This window comes from Miniopterus natalensis, chromosome 15 (genome assembly GCF_054644295.1).
Source record: "Miniopterus natalensis isolate mMinNat1 chromosome 15, mMinNat1.hap1, whole genome shotgun sequence".
NCBI classification, from domain to species: Eukaryota; Metazoa; Chordata; class Mammalia; order Chiroptera; family Miniopteridae; genus Miniopterus; species Miniopterus natalensis.
Window position 1 is genome coordinate 28,925,874 of NC_142095.1, and position 10,868 is coordinate 28,936,741.

A 10,868-nucleotide genomic window follows, 5' to 3' on the forward strand; every position below is an offset into this window, starting at 1 on the left:
GTGCACAGCATTAAAATATCTTCCTTAATATCAAGTTCTAAGACATTTCACTCCATAAAAAAACACTGAGCCCCGAGCTGAGACAAGTGGATTTAGTTCTTGCAAGGGTATGGGCAATGGTCTCAGTGGCTTAGTTCATAGCAAGTGTGGGTGTATACATGGGTACATTCAGCTTTCTGGGTTTTATGACTAGATACATGCACACTGGAAAACAAATAATACAGAAAACTTCTAAGTGAAGTTCTCCTCTAATCCCTCCTCCAGAGGGAACACTGAGAGTTTCGACAGATGTCCTTACAGAATTTTCCATGCAGGTGCAGAAATATGTGTAATTTTAAAATAGGAATCATTTTATGTATATTCTGTGACTTGCTTTCCTTAAAAATATTTTTATCCCTTTGTTCCCTTTAATAATATGTCTTAGACATGTTTCTCATTAACTTGTTTCCCTTAATATGTCTGGGAGATATTTCCACAGTGAGGTAGATGATAGAGCTCTTTTTATAGCCACTGCATAATATTTCATGATATAGATGAGACATTTTTTAAATCATTAAAGATGTAGGAAATTGAAACTTAAAACCAAGGCACTAAAACAGGACAATAAGGCTTTTGATCAAAGTTACAACAGAGCAGAAGCCAGCGAATGTATGTGTTGATTTCTCTAGCTTAACTGAGCAGTTAACCCTTTTCCAGTGTAGCTACAGGTATTAATTAGCATAAGTGGCGTTTTTCTCTAATTTCACTTGTAAACAGAACTGAAGAACTTAATATAATATTGCTATTAAGTCCTTTGGAGGACCTTTGCAGCTATAGCAGAATTAGACTTTTGAAAGATGTGAGTGATTCCTTTTCGGAGAGCTCATAAACACTGATGCAGGAGAGGCAGGGATGCAGGCTTCTGTTTCTCTGAATCGTCAGGAAGCCGTCAGAACAGATTTAGCAGCCCAGGCCATGGTGGATGTGCCTTAGTGTGTTTAAACACAACCGCAGTAGAAAGCAGAAAACAGCTGGGTTTACATTGCTGCTCTGGCTTTGATAGCAGCTGGCACAGAGTTCTGACCTGGGCATCCGTTAGCTCCCATTGCTCGAGGCCGCTGACCTGAGTGTTGGGGTTATACCCCTGTGTGGTGCCTGCCCAGTGGCCAGGTCAGATGACTAATAATAGCTTCTGTTTAAGAGAAACCAGCTGAGTTCATCAGAGTGGCTGGCCAGACCTCCCTAGTCTCTGGAGCCACCTGCCAGCTGAGAGTGGCCTTGATGAGGAGACGGTATATCCCTGAGGGGCTTGCATGGCCCCTCGGCAGAGGGATGGCTTCGGGACAACTGTCAAAAGTAAAGGCACCATTTATCAATCTAAACAACTTTCTGAGGAAGGTCCTATTACCCCTAATACAATTGAGGAAACAGGCTCAGGGCAGTGAAGTCACTTTTCCTAAGGAGAAGTCAAAGCCCAGAGTGTCGCCCAAGTTTATTAATCCTCCCAATAACTCTACAAGACACCATATTTGCTGGTGACTATCAATGAATACTAAAACAGTGGGGCTACAAATTTAAAACTAAATGGTTAGGACAATATCCCTACTCTGCTTCTTACCATCAGTGGGTTTTTTTTTTTGTTGTTAAGAAAAAACTGTAAGTCTGACTTTTACAGTGATGTTATATTATACTCAGCCACTAGGGGGCAGCACCAAATATAACTTTTAGCCTTCAGGACCCAGTCTTCCATCTGTAAAGGAGGCAGGGGAGTTTTGTGAGTTGTTTTAATAGGGTGACCAGTCCTCCAGGTTTGCCTGGGACTGAAGGATGAGGAACTAACAGTGCTAAAACTAGAAAAATCCCAAGCTAACTGGGACAGGTTGGTGACTCTAGTGATGTTCGTTGAGACATGCATTAGATGCTACTGTTAGACTTTATAGAAATGGGGAAGGGTGACGGAGTGGCTATTAGGTTTCACATAGCTAGCTACAACACATCAGAGCTGGGACTCAAAGCTGTTGTCCATTAACTCAAAGACCACATTCTTAAGCAAGATATAAAGATGCCTCTCTGAACCATTTGGGATTGTTCGGTCACATGCAACACAAAGCTGATTACAGTGATTAAGCAAATAAAGTCTTTCATTTCCTCCAGTGGCCCCAAGTCATCAGGAACCCAGGCTGCTATTTAAATCTCACTGGCCAAACGGGGTCCCTTGGCCCATCTCTATTGCAAGGAAGTCTAGGAAAGTTGGTATTTTTATTGGGCATGTGGCTGTCTCAAATCAGGCACCTCTTAATAAGAAAGGGAAAGTGGATGCTGGACAGAGAAGCAGCAGTGACTGCCACATTCTCCAAAGCCACCCATTCAAACCGAAGGTGTGGTAGACACTGCGCCACCCAGATCCCCCACTTCTGGACTTCTTTCCCCAGTGGCTGGGAGTGTGCAGGCTGGCATGCCTCCTTACCAGGGCAGACACATCCAGTGACTGGGCAGGACACGGATTAAAGTCCTGGGGACCACCCTGAAGAGCCATCCCAGCTTCAGCGCTCCCCACAGGCTCAGTTGTGGCTTTGTGACTGCAACACAGCCCACTTCTGCGTCTCTCCTTTCCTTCCCAGTGTTGACCCCAAGAACGCTCCCCAGTAGCTTCCCGCAGGCAGATCTGTCTCAGAGGTGCTTCCTGGGGACTGGCCTGCTACAGAAGGCAAGCAACTCCTAGAGACTTTGCCAGTCTGGGCAGTAAAGCTGGATGGAGCCAATGACTTGAAAGGGATGATGTATCTATTGACGACAAACTTCTCTCACTGCCTTTGAGAGGCTTAGCATTTTATTGTGGAAGCTAAGTGAGCGCATAGGAATCGATAGGACTGACCTCGGACAGGCCAGACCTAATGACCACGGGGGCTGTTCCACCAAGACTTAACCATGTATTGAATGCATACCATGGTTGAGCATTCAACTAGCATAGTCTCTATATCTCACAGAATGAGTAGGCACTCATTATTTCCATTTTACAGGTAAGGACACTGAGGCTCAGAGGTAGACACCTGCCCAGGATCCCAGTCAGCAGTAAGTGGCAGACTGAGGGCTGGAACGTGGAGCCTCCTAGAAGCAGGCTCTGCCAGGTCCCGCAGCATGCCTCTGCCTCTGCACTGCTCCATGACCCTCAGACGATGGAAGAAGTAAAACTTGAAACTTGGGGTATGGCTGAGAGGCTACCCTACCCCAGGCAACGATCTCCTTGCATTTCTGTTAGAACATTCATGTTTCTAGCTCCTTTTGTTTCTCTTTTCCCACATTTTTTCGAAGGCAGCATTTCCAAGAAATTAAGATCATCTTAGAATGGGTTGTTTTAGTCTGGGTTCCTCTGAAAGCAGAGTCTGGGGGGGAAAGCTTAAGTGTGGGTGTTTATTAGGGAATGTGGTCCCAAGGAGCAGGGGTGAAGGGTGGGGGGATGGAAAGTGGAAGGGAGCAGCCAGAGTGAGGATGTGTGCTGAGCTGACGGGGGGACCTGGTGCTCTAGCCCATGGGACCTCCGGAGAAGCCTTATGAATTGCGTTTCCAAACTGTTCAATTTATCCCTCAGCTCCCACCCACAGCTGCCTCCCCCTCGCTTCTGTGTTGAACATGCATGACAGCCTGGCCGGTTCACCCGAGCCCCTGGCATCCCAGAAGCCCTAGGGCAGGAAGCGAGAGAGTAAGATGCTGTCAGATCAAAGCCTGCATGGGCCCAGTTGCCACGACAGTGGCTGGGAAAAGACGTGAGACCCAGAGGACTGGAAGTGGCGCACAGGTGTGTTTGACCTGAGGATGAGCCAGTGTCCACTGAGCCCTTGCTCTGCATCTTTTCCTCTTGTTCCCGGCACCAGATAGGGCCTATTTCCCAGCAAACTAGAGCCCCCTCTGGTGGCCTGGGAGTCAGTGCTCTCCCCTTCATACATTGCCTTCGGGGTGTAGAAGTAGAAACACTCTATTCAACTGTCCTTTTGTCTCACTGCTGAACCAGCTGTTTAGCATTCTCAACAACTGGCTCCCTGATGGACAGACCAACCATTAAATTGACCTTCTGACATGGATCCTAGTGGACAACTGTCCATCTGAAAAATTAATCCTGAGTGACTAACTGGCTGGTTGGCTGATTAAGTTTTAAAACCACAAGTCATTTGATTGACCTATTGGCTCTCTGACCTCCTAATCCTAAATAAGTAAACATCTGATAAGTTTGAACTGCTTGCCTGGCTGACTCTTCCACTAACCAGCTGAATGACTGAATGCCCAGCAGAGGGCTTGCAAGACGGACAGCCTGGCTCCGTAACTAAGGCTAACATAGATGGGAGGAGAGGGTGCCCCCGTCTCGCCCTGACTCCTCTAGGTGCTTGGAGCCCTACTCCTCTCCCCTCTAGAGCCACTTGAAGACTGCAAAGAGGGAAGCCAGGAAACTGACCTTCTGAGCTACCTCTAGTGAGGTTCCTAACCAGGGCCTCACGGATGGTTTTCAAAATAGTGTGAATATGAAGATGTGTGTTTATCTGGGAAGAGGGTTCAGAGCTTTCAGAGGACTCTTAAGAGTTCTGCACATACATGTATGTTCAGAACTACTGCTCTGGGAAGACCTTCAGCAAAAGCATTCAGATATGCAAAACCCTTTCCTGAATTCAAGCCCAATTCTCTCTCCCATCAGGCCAGGGTGGCAGGAAGGTAACTCGGAAGAGTCAAAGTCATAGTGGACATGGATGTAGTAGGAAGGACAAAGGCTGGGCTCTATGTGAAGTTTCCAGAAAGAGGCCCAAAAAAATCAACAAGTGTCCTTTTGGGCAGCACTTAGCCCGAGATGGCAGGATATTCTCAGCTCCAGGCAGACTCTCTCTGAGCTGAGATGAAGGACACATTTCCCAGGGCCTTGTCCGGGGCAGTGAGTGTGTGTATGTGATCACGGGCAGCTATGTGCTGTGTGTATTTACATACCTGTGTATGTGATCACGGGCAGCTGTGTGCTGTGTGTATTTACACACCTGTGTATGTGATCACGGGCAGCTGTGTGCTGTGTGTATTTACATACCTGTGTGCTCACAAGGGAGTCGTACAGCTCTCTGCATGACTGTCCTTTGGATCGCAGTGTGCTGCTCAGTCGTTTTGTGAATGGATTTGAACATGTGTACTCAGTCGTTGACCCGCTCCAGTCTTTTGGGGAGTTGAGACAGATTATGAGTAAGACTTTCACTCTGTAAATATCTGCAGACATGCAGGTGGACCACACCAGGGATCTGGGAAGCCTCACCGTCTCCCTCCTCACACTGCCACCAATGGCTCTCATCACATCCCCCTGGACTACTAGCTCGTGATCCTTTTGAAAACAGCCACAGTGACCTCAGTAAAATGAAGTTAGGGTCACATTGCACCCCCAACCCCCTCGCCCCCGAACCTACAACAGCTTTCCCCTGTCAGAGGGCAGCGCCCATCTCTTCAGCCTGTCTCAAGGTTATAGCCCTGGCCCTGGGGGCTCTGCACTCCCTAGGCCCCAGAATTTGGGCGTGTCCCACCTCTGCCTGGTCCTATGCCACACCCCAAAACTCCAGCTCTGATGCTTCTCCTAACCCTAAGGAGCTGGGGCTAGGTGCTGCGTCTAGGAGATAATCACCTGCTGCTGTAATTGCCCAGTTACAATTGGCAATTGTAATTGACAGGACCCCCAAGTCCCTCTGTCACATTCCACCTCGGGTCCCCTCCCCTCCCCACTGGGCAAGGAGCCGGAGGGGCAGATGGTCAGGGGCAAACGAGCTCCGCCCCACGGGTCTCTCCCCGCGCGCGGAGCAATAGACCGCAGGCCCTGAAACGAAAATGCGCGTGCGCGGTGAACAGTCGGAACTACGACTCCCAGAATCCTTTTGACCCAGACTCCATTTCCCAGAAAGCTCCTGGGGTTCCGACGCCGGAACTGCGCTCTTTTTCCGAAGCGGAAAATAGGACAAACCTGACTGCAGAGACGGCTTCCGAAGGGGTAGAGCGGCGCGAGGTGTGGCGGAGTGTTTACCTCCAGGGGTCGTTCTTGAGTCAGACACACCCGGACCCGAGGGGAACGGTGTGGCCGCCGCGCTTTCGCGCCCCGCTGGGCAGCGTTCCCGGGGCCCTCCGCCCGCGCCCCCGCCTCAGCCTCGCGCTTCCTGCGCCGGCCCCCGCCCTGTGGGCCCGCGGCCGCTGCAGACTCTGCCCACCTCCGGGCGCCTCTGGACACACGGCCGATAGCTGATGGCTCCTGGGACGCCTCGCTCCCAACCCTGCACTGCCCGTCCTCCCCTGGGAAGCAGTGAGCCCCTGGGCCCTAGGGGCACGGCCTCCAGGGCCCCGCGTGGGGTCCCGGGGCTGCTCTGCTGCTTCCAGCGATGGCTGCAGGAGCCGAAGCTCTGGGGAGTGGGGACGGGCGGGGACAGGCGCGGGGAGGGGGCATCTCTGGCGCCTGACTTGCCGCCTCTGTTCTCAAGAAGATCACGTCCCAGGGACAGGGGCGCTGTGGCTTTATGCAGCCTGGACTCTGGGAAGCCGCCCCCCTCGGACCCCAGCAGCACCTGGGGGCCCTACTGCCTATTTTCAGTTTTCCCTTCAGAGGCCAGTGAGGCCACCCGCCTAGAAATGGGAACAACTGGTGGGATTGGGACTGACAGGGAGCCGGGCATTTGGGAGGGAGGAGTGGGCTGAGGGGCAGGCGCAGGACGTTGAAGGGCTGCGAGCGACTGGGCCGGATGGGAGGGTGGGTGCGGGGCGCGGGGCTGGGGAAAGGCGGTCGCTGTGCGTCTCTAGGCAGGCGGGTGAGGAACGCGTCTCAGAGCGCTGTTTCTCCAGGAGAGGCACACCTCATGGTAATTTAGTTCTGTCCCAAACATGTTAAGTGAAGTAAACACTCGCCGATGGGCCTGTGGAGCCACAACCACTTCCCGCACCGCTGGTACTAGTGATGCTGCGTGGCTCGGTGTTGCCACATTCCTCCAAGCCGGCTCCGGAGGTCCCGGGGACCCTTTTGGGGGCTCGGCAAGGTTACAGTTACAACTGTTCCATAGTAATACTAAAATTTATTTCCATTATTCACTGTATTGACGTTGGCATTTAAAATGATGTGTAGGCCCTGGCTGGGTAGCTCAGCTGGCTAGTGTCGTCCTGATACGTCAAGGTTGTGGGTTCCCAGTCTGAGCAGGGCACGTACAAGAATCAGTCACTGAATGAATGCATGAATAAGTGGAAGAGCAAGTCAATGTCTCATCAATAAATATTTTTTAAAATTAAGAAATAAAAAATGGTGTGTAAAACTGCTAGCAACTTGTCGTGAATGGAAGCTGCGGCACTGAGCTATATTTGCAGTTGTGTTTTTTGCCAGTGCTCTTGGTGAAAGGGAGGGGGAGCTGATTTCACTTAAGAATGTCCTTAACGAAGCTGTTAAAAGTATTCATGGTACTAAACTCTGAACCTTGAGTACATCCTTTGATATTCTGTGTGGCAGATGGGAAGTATGCATAAAACAAGTCTGCTGCTTACCAGGGTACTATGTTTTTGTCTTGAGGAAAAGTGCCGGGAAAGGCAGTCCCTTGTGTGGCCTTTCAACCCCTGTACAGCTGCATAAGAACATGCTTTGTGCCTAGAACATTTCCTTCCCTGTAAAGAGAAAGAACTCTCACAGCCTGAGCTGGGCACCTCTCTTTGGGAGTATCTTTCCCTGTTCTGGACTTGATGTGTCCTTCCTCCTGCTAACGCATGTGTGTCATATGGCATGGAAGGGGTCCTTCGATCGCAGCACAGGAGTGCCTGCAGATCATGCGTGTTGGCCATGGGGAGACTCACTATTGAAGCTGATCTTGCTCTCTCTTCTCTGGGTGAGCAAAGCGTTGCTCCATCCTGTGCCTGTGTGAGTCTTACTTTCCTTGGCAATGCCAGCACCTGCAAACCATGAAGTGGGTTGACATCCTGGGACTGCAGGTCTTAATTGCAGGTATTATTATGCTATTTGCAGTGGGACTCCTCTTCCCGTGGAGATTGTAAAAGACATCACTTGGCTGACAAAAAGCAGTTCTGTGCTTGTTTGATTTGCTAGCTGAACTGGACTCTTTTCCCAAAAGTATCTCTTTTACTTGAATGGCTGACAGTGGGAATATTTGGACTTGGGTGTTTGGTAGACATTTTCTACAAAATGAGATTGTCACTTCAAGGGAAGCAACTGACATTATTTGTTGCTAATGATAAAATTTGGTCTTTCAAGCATAAATTAGAATTTTGAAAAACATATCTTCCATATAACTTGACAGTTTCCCAGTGTTTAAAAGATTAATTCTGATGAGTTTGGTGATGATATGTGCAAGTGTGATTTTTTTTATTCTTACGTTAAATAATGTGTCAACATTTAGAAGATCTGCATAACTCAGATATCTGTTGTTGCAGAACAAATCACTCCAAAACAGCGATTTAAAACAACAAACATTATCTCGCGGTTTCTGTGGGTCAAGAATTTGATTTATGTAGATGGCTCTGACTTAGAGTTTCTCCTGCTGCTGCAGTCAAGATGTCTGTTGAGGCTGCAGGCATCTGAAGGCTTGACTGCACGCAGCTAGAACATCTGCTTCCAGGAGGCGCACTCACATGGCTGTCGGCAGGTGGCCTCAGTTCCTCACCACATGGACCTCTCCACAGTGCTTTGAGTATCCTCACAACATGGCAGCCAGCTTCCCCAGAGCAAGTGATCCAAGAGAGAGGGAGGAAGATAGAAGCCTTATGATCTACTCTCAGAAGACGCACTGTAATGTCCACCACATTGTATTCATTAGAAGTGAGTCACATATACAGCCCACACTCAAGGAGAGGGAAAAATAAGTTCTGCCTCTTAAAGGGAGGAGTACCAAAGAATATGTGGACATGTTTTAATAACACTTCACTTAGTGATCCAGTATTTTCCAAATGACCTTCATGAAATTATAAAACCATGGTGCATGGATAAAAACTCTATTCCAGTTGCTAAATGGCCCAGTAGATTTCTATCATAACCATTTGAAAAGTTCATTGATGTAGTTTTAGATTCCACGTTGTTACTAACCAATAAGAAGCTATCATTTGTTGTGTTTTGGTGTATTATCAAAAAAGAGTATTCATAATTATCTGAAAAAGCTATTAAAATACTCTTCTCATTTCCAACTACATATTCCTGTGAGGCCAAATGTTTTTCATGTATGTCAGCCAAAACAACATTAGAACAGACTGGACTGCAGAAGCAGATATGAGAATCCAGGTGTCTTCTATTGAACCAGAGATTTGCAAAAATGTAAAGCAATGAGGCTCTTCTCACTAATTTTTTGTTTTGGAAAATATGTTTTTCTTAAAAAGTGTAAATGTGTGTATATTAACATGTATTGGATTTAGTATTGTAATTTTTAAATGAATTAAATCTTTTAAAGTTTTCTCAGCTGTAATTTCTAATATGGTAATTATTGCTGTATATAATCCATATAAACAGAAGCTCTTTGGGGTCCTCAATAATTTTTAAGAGTGTAAAGAGGTCCTGAAACCAAAAATTTGAAAACCTGTTTTCTAAGCAATCCTGATGATCCTGTCACCATTGAAATAATATGTTTAGGTATGGGCACGTGAGGCAATCCTGGCCAATGACATACAAAGCAAAGGTGTGGTGTTCAGTTTTCAGTTTAGGGTTTTAAATAGAAATGTACATGGATCTTCAAAGGGATTGATAATGTTCTGTTTCTTAAGCTAGATGACATGTTTACTAGCCTTTATCTCTTCTATATTAAATTATTTGAGGTGTGAAATATTTTATAACAAAAAACTAAAAAAGACACGTGGAAGAGAAGAATCCACTTCCTCTATGTGAGCACCGTGTCTGTTTCGCAGTACATTCACCCAGTGTATTGGGCCTGAGTGCATTGTTTGGCTCTAAAGAATTTTGTGCACGTTCCATCGCTCTCTGAGTCTGTCTGCAACATGTTTGTGATATTTAACTTGCAACCTGAGAGTCCCCAGACCTCTAGTCACATAGGCAATCTCACCACATTTGCAAGGCCACCGTTTGAAGTCATGCAAAGTCCCTCATAAAAAGACCTCTGCTTCTGGCTCAGTCCCTTTCTTCCTTAGGGTCACACGAGATACCAACATCTGTCATATATCACATCACCTGAAGTTCTCTCACTTAACCCCCTTATAGGAGTAGATGTCTACCGGGCTTGCCAGTCTACTAGTTCTGAAAGCTGCCGCACTCTGGATCCATTTTAGACCCCTTTTAGGAATTTTAGGAACTTATATTTACCTTCTAAATGGAACCCATGACAGGTACAAAGGCAGGCTCACTACACGGTTAAGTGTAAACCCCTCCCTGTATGGTCACCCCCAGCAGTTCCAGGGTCTCTCAGTCTCACTGAAGGACCCAAGGCTAGGTTTCTGGGTTTCTCCTACACCTTCTCTTACTGCAACTTTTTCAGAAATTCATAAGTCAAGTAGTAAAATAGAATTACATAATCCAAATAACGAATTTGAGAGGCCATCTGAACAAAATCTGGGCTTTACCACATGGATGAAGGGGGAATGACTATTGGGTAGGCAGAAAAAATGTCGACATAGGTATATTTTAAATCTTTCCACAATAAAATACATTGCTTGTGTGGTTAAACAAGAAAAGAAAGGTAATGTATATGAAGGGGAAATGCACATATAAAACTAAGAAATGCAGTCCCACTTTGAGCTTTTGAGACAGATTTGCTGAAAAGGAAGCAGACCCATTTGCTGAAATCCAATTCACAGACCAACGCACCATATTTACTTGCTTCTTTTATCTACTTATAAATTTTACAGCAATTCATACTGGGTGGAATTATTTTAACAACTGTTGAACATTTCTGCAAAAT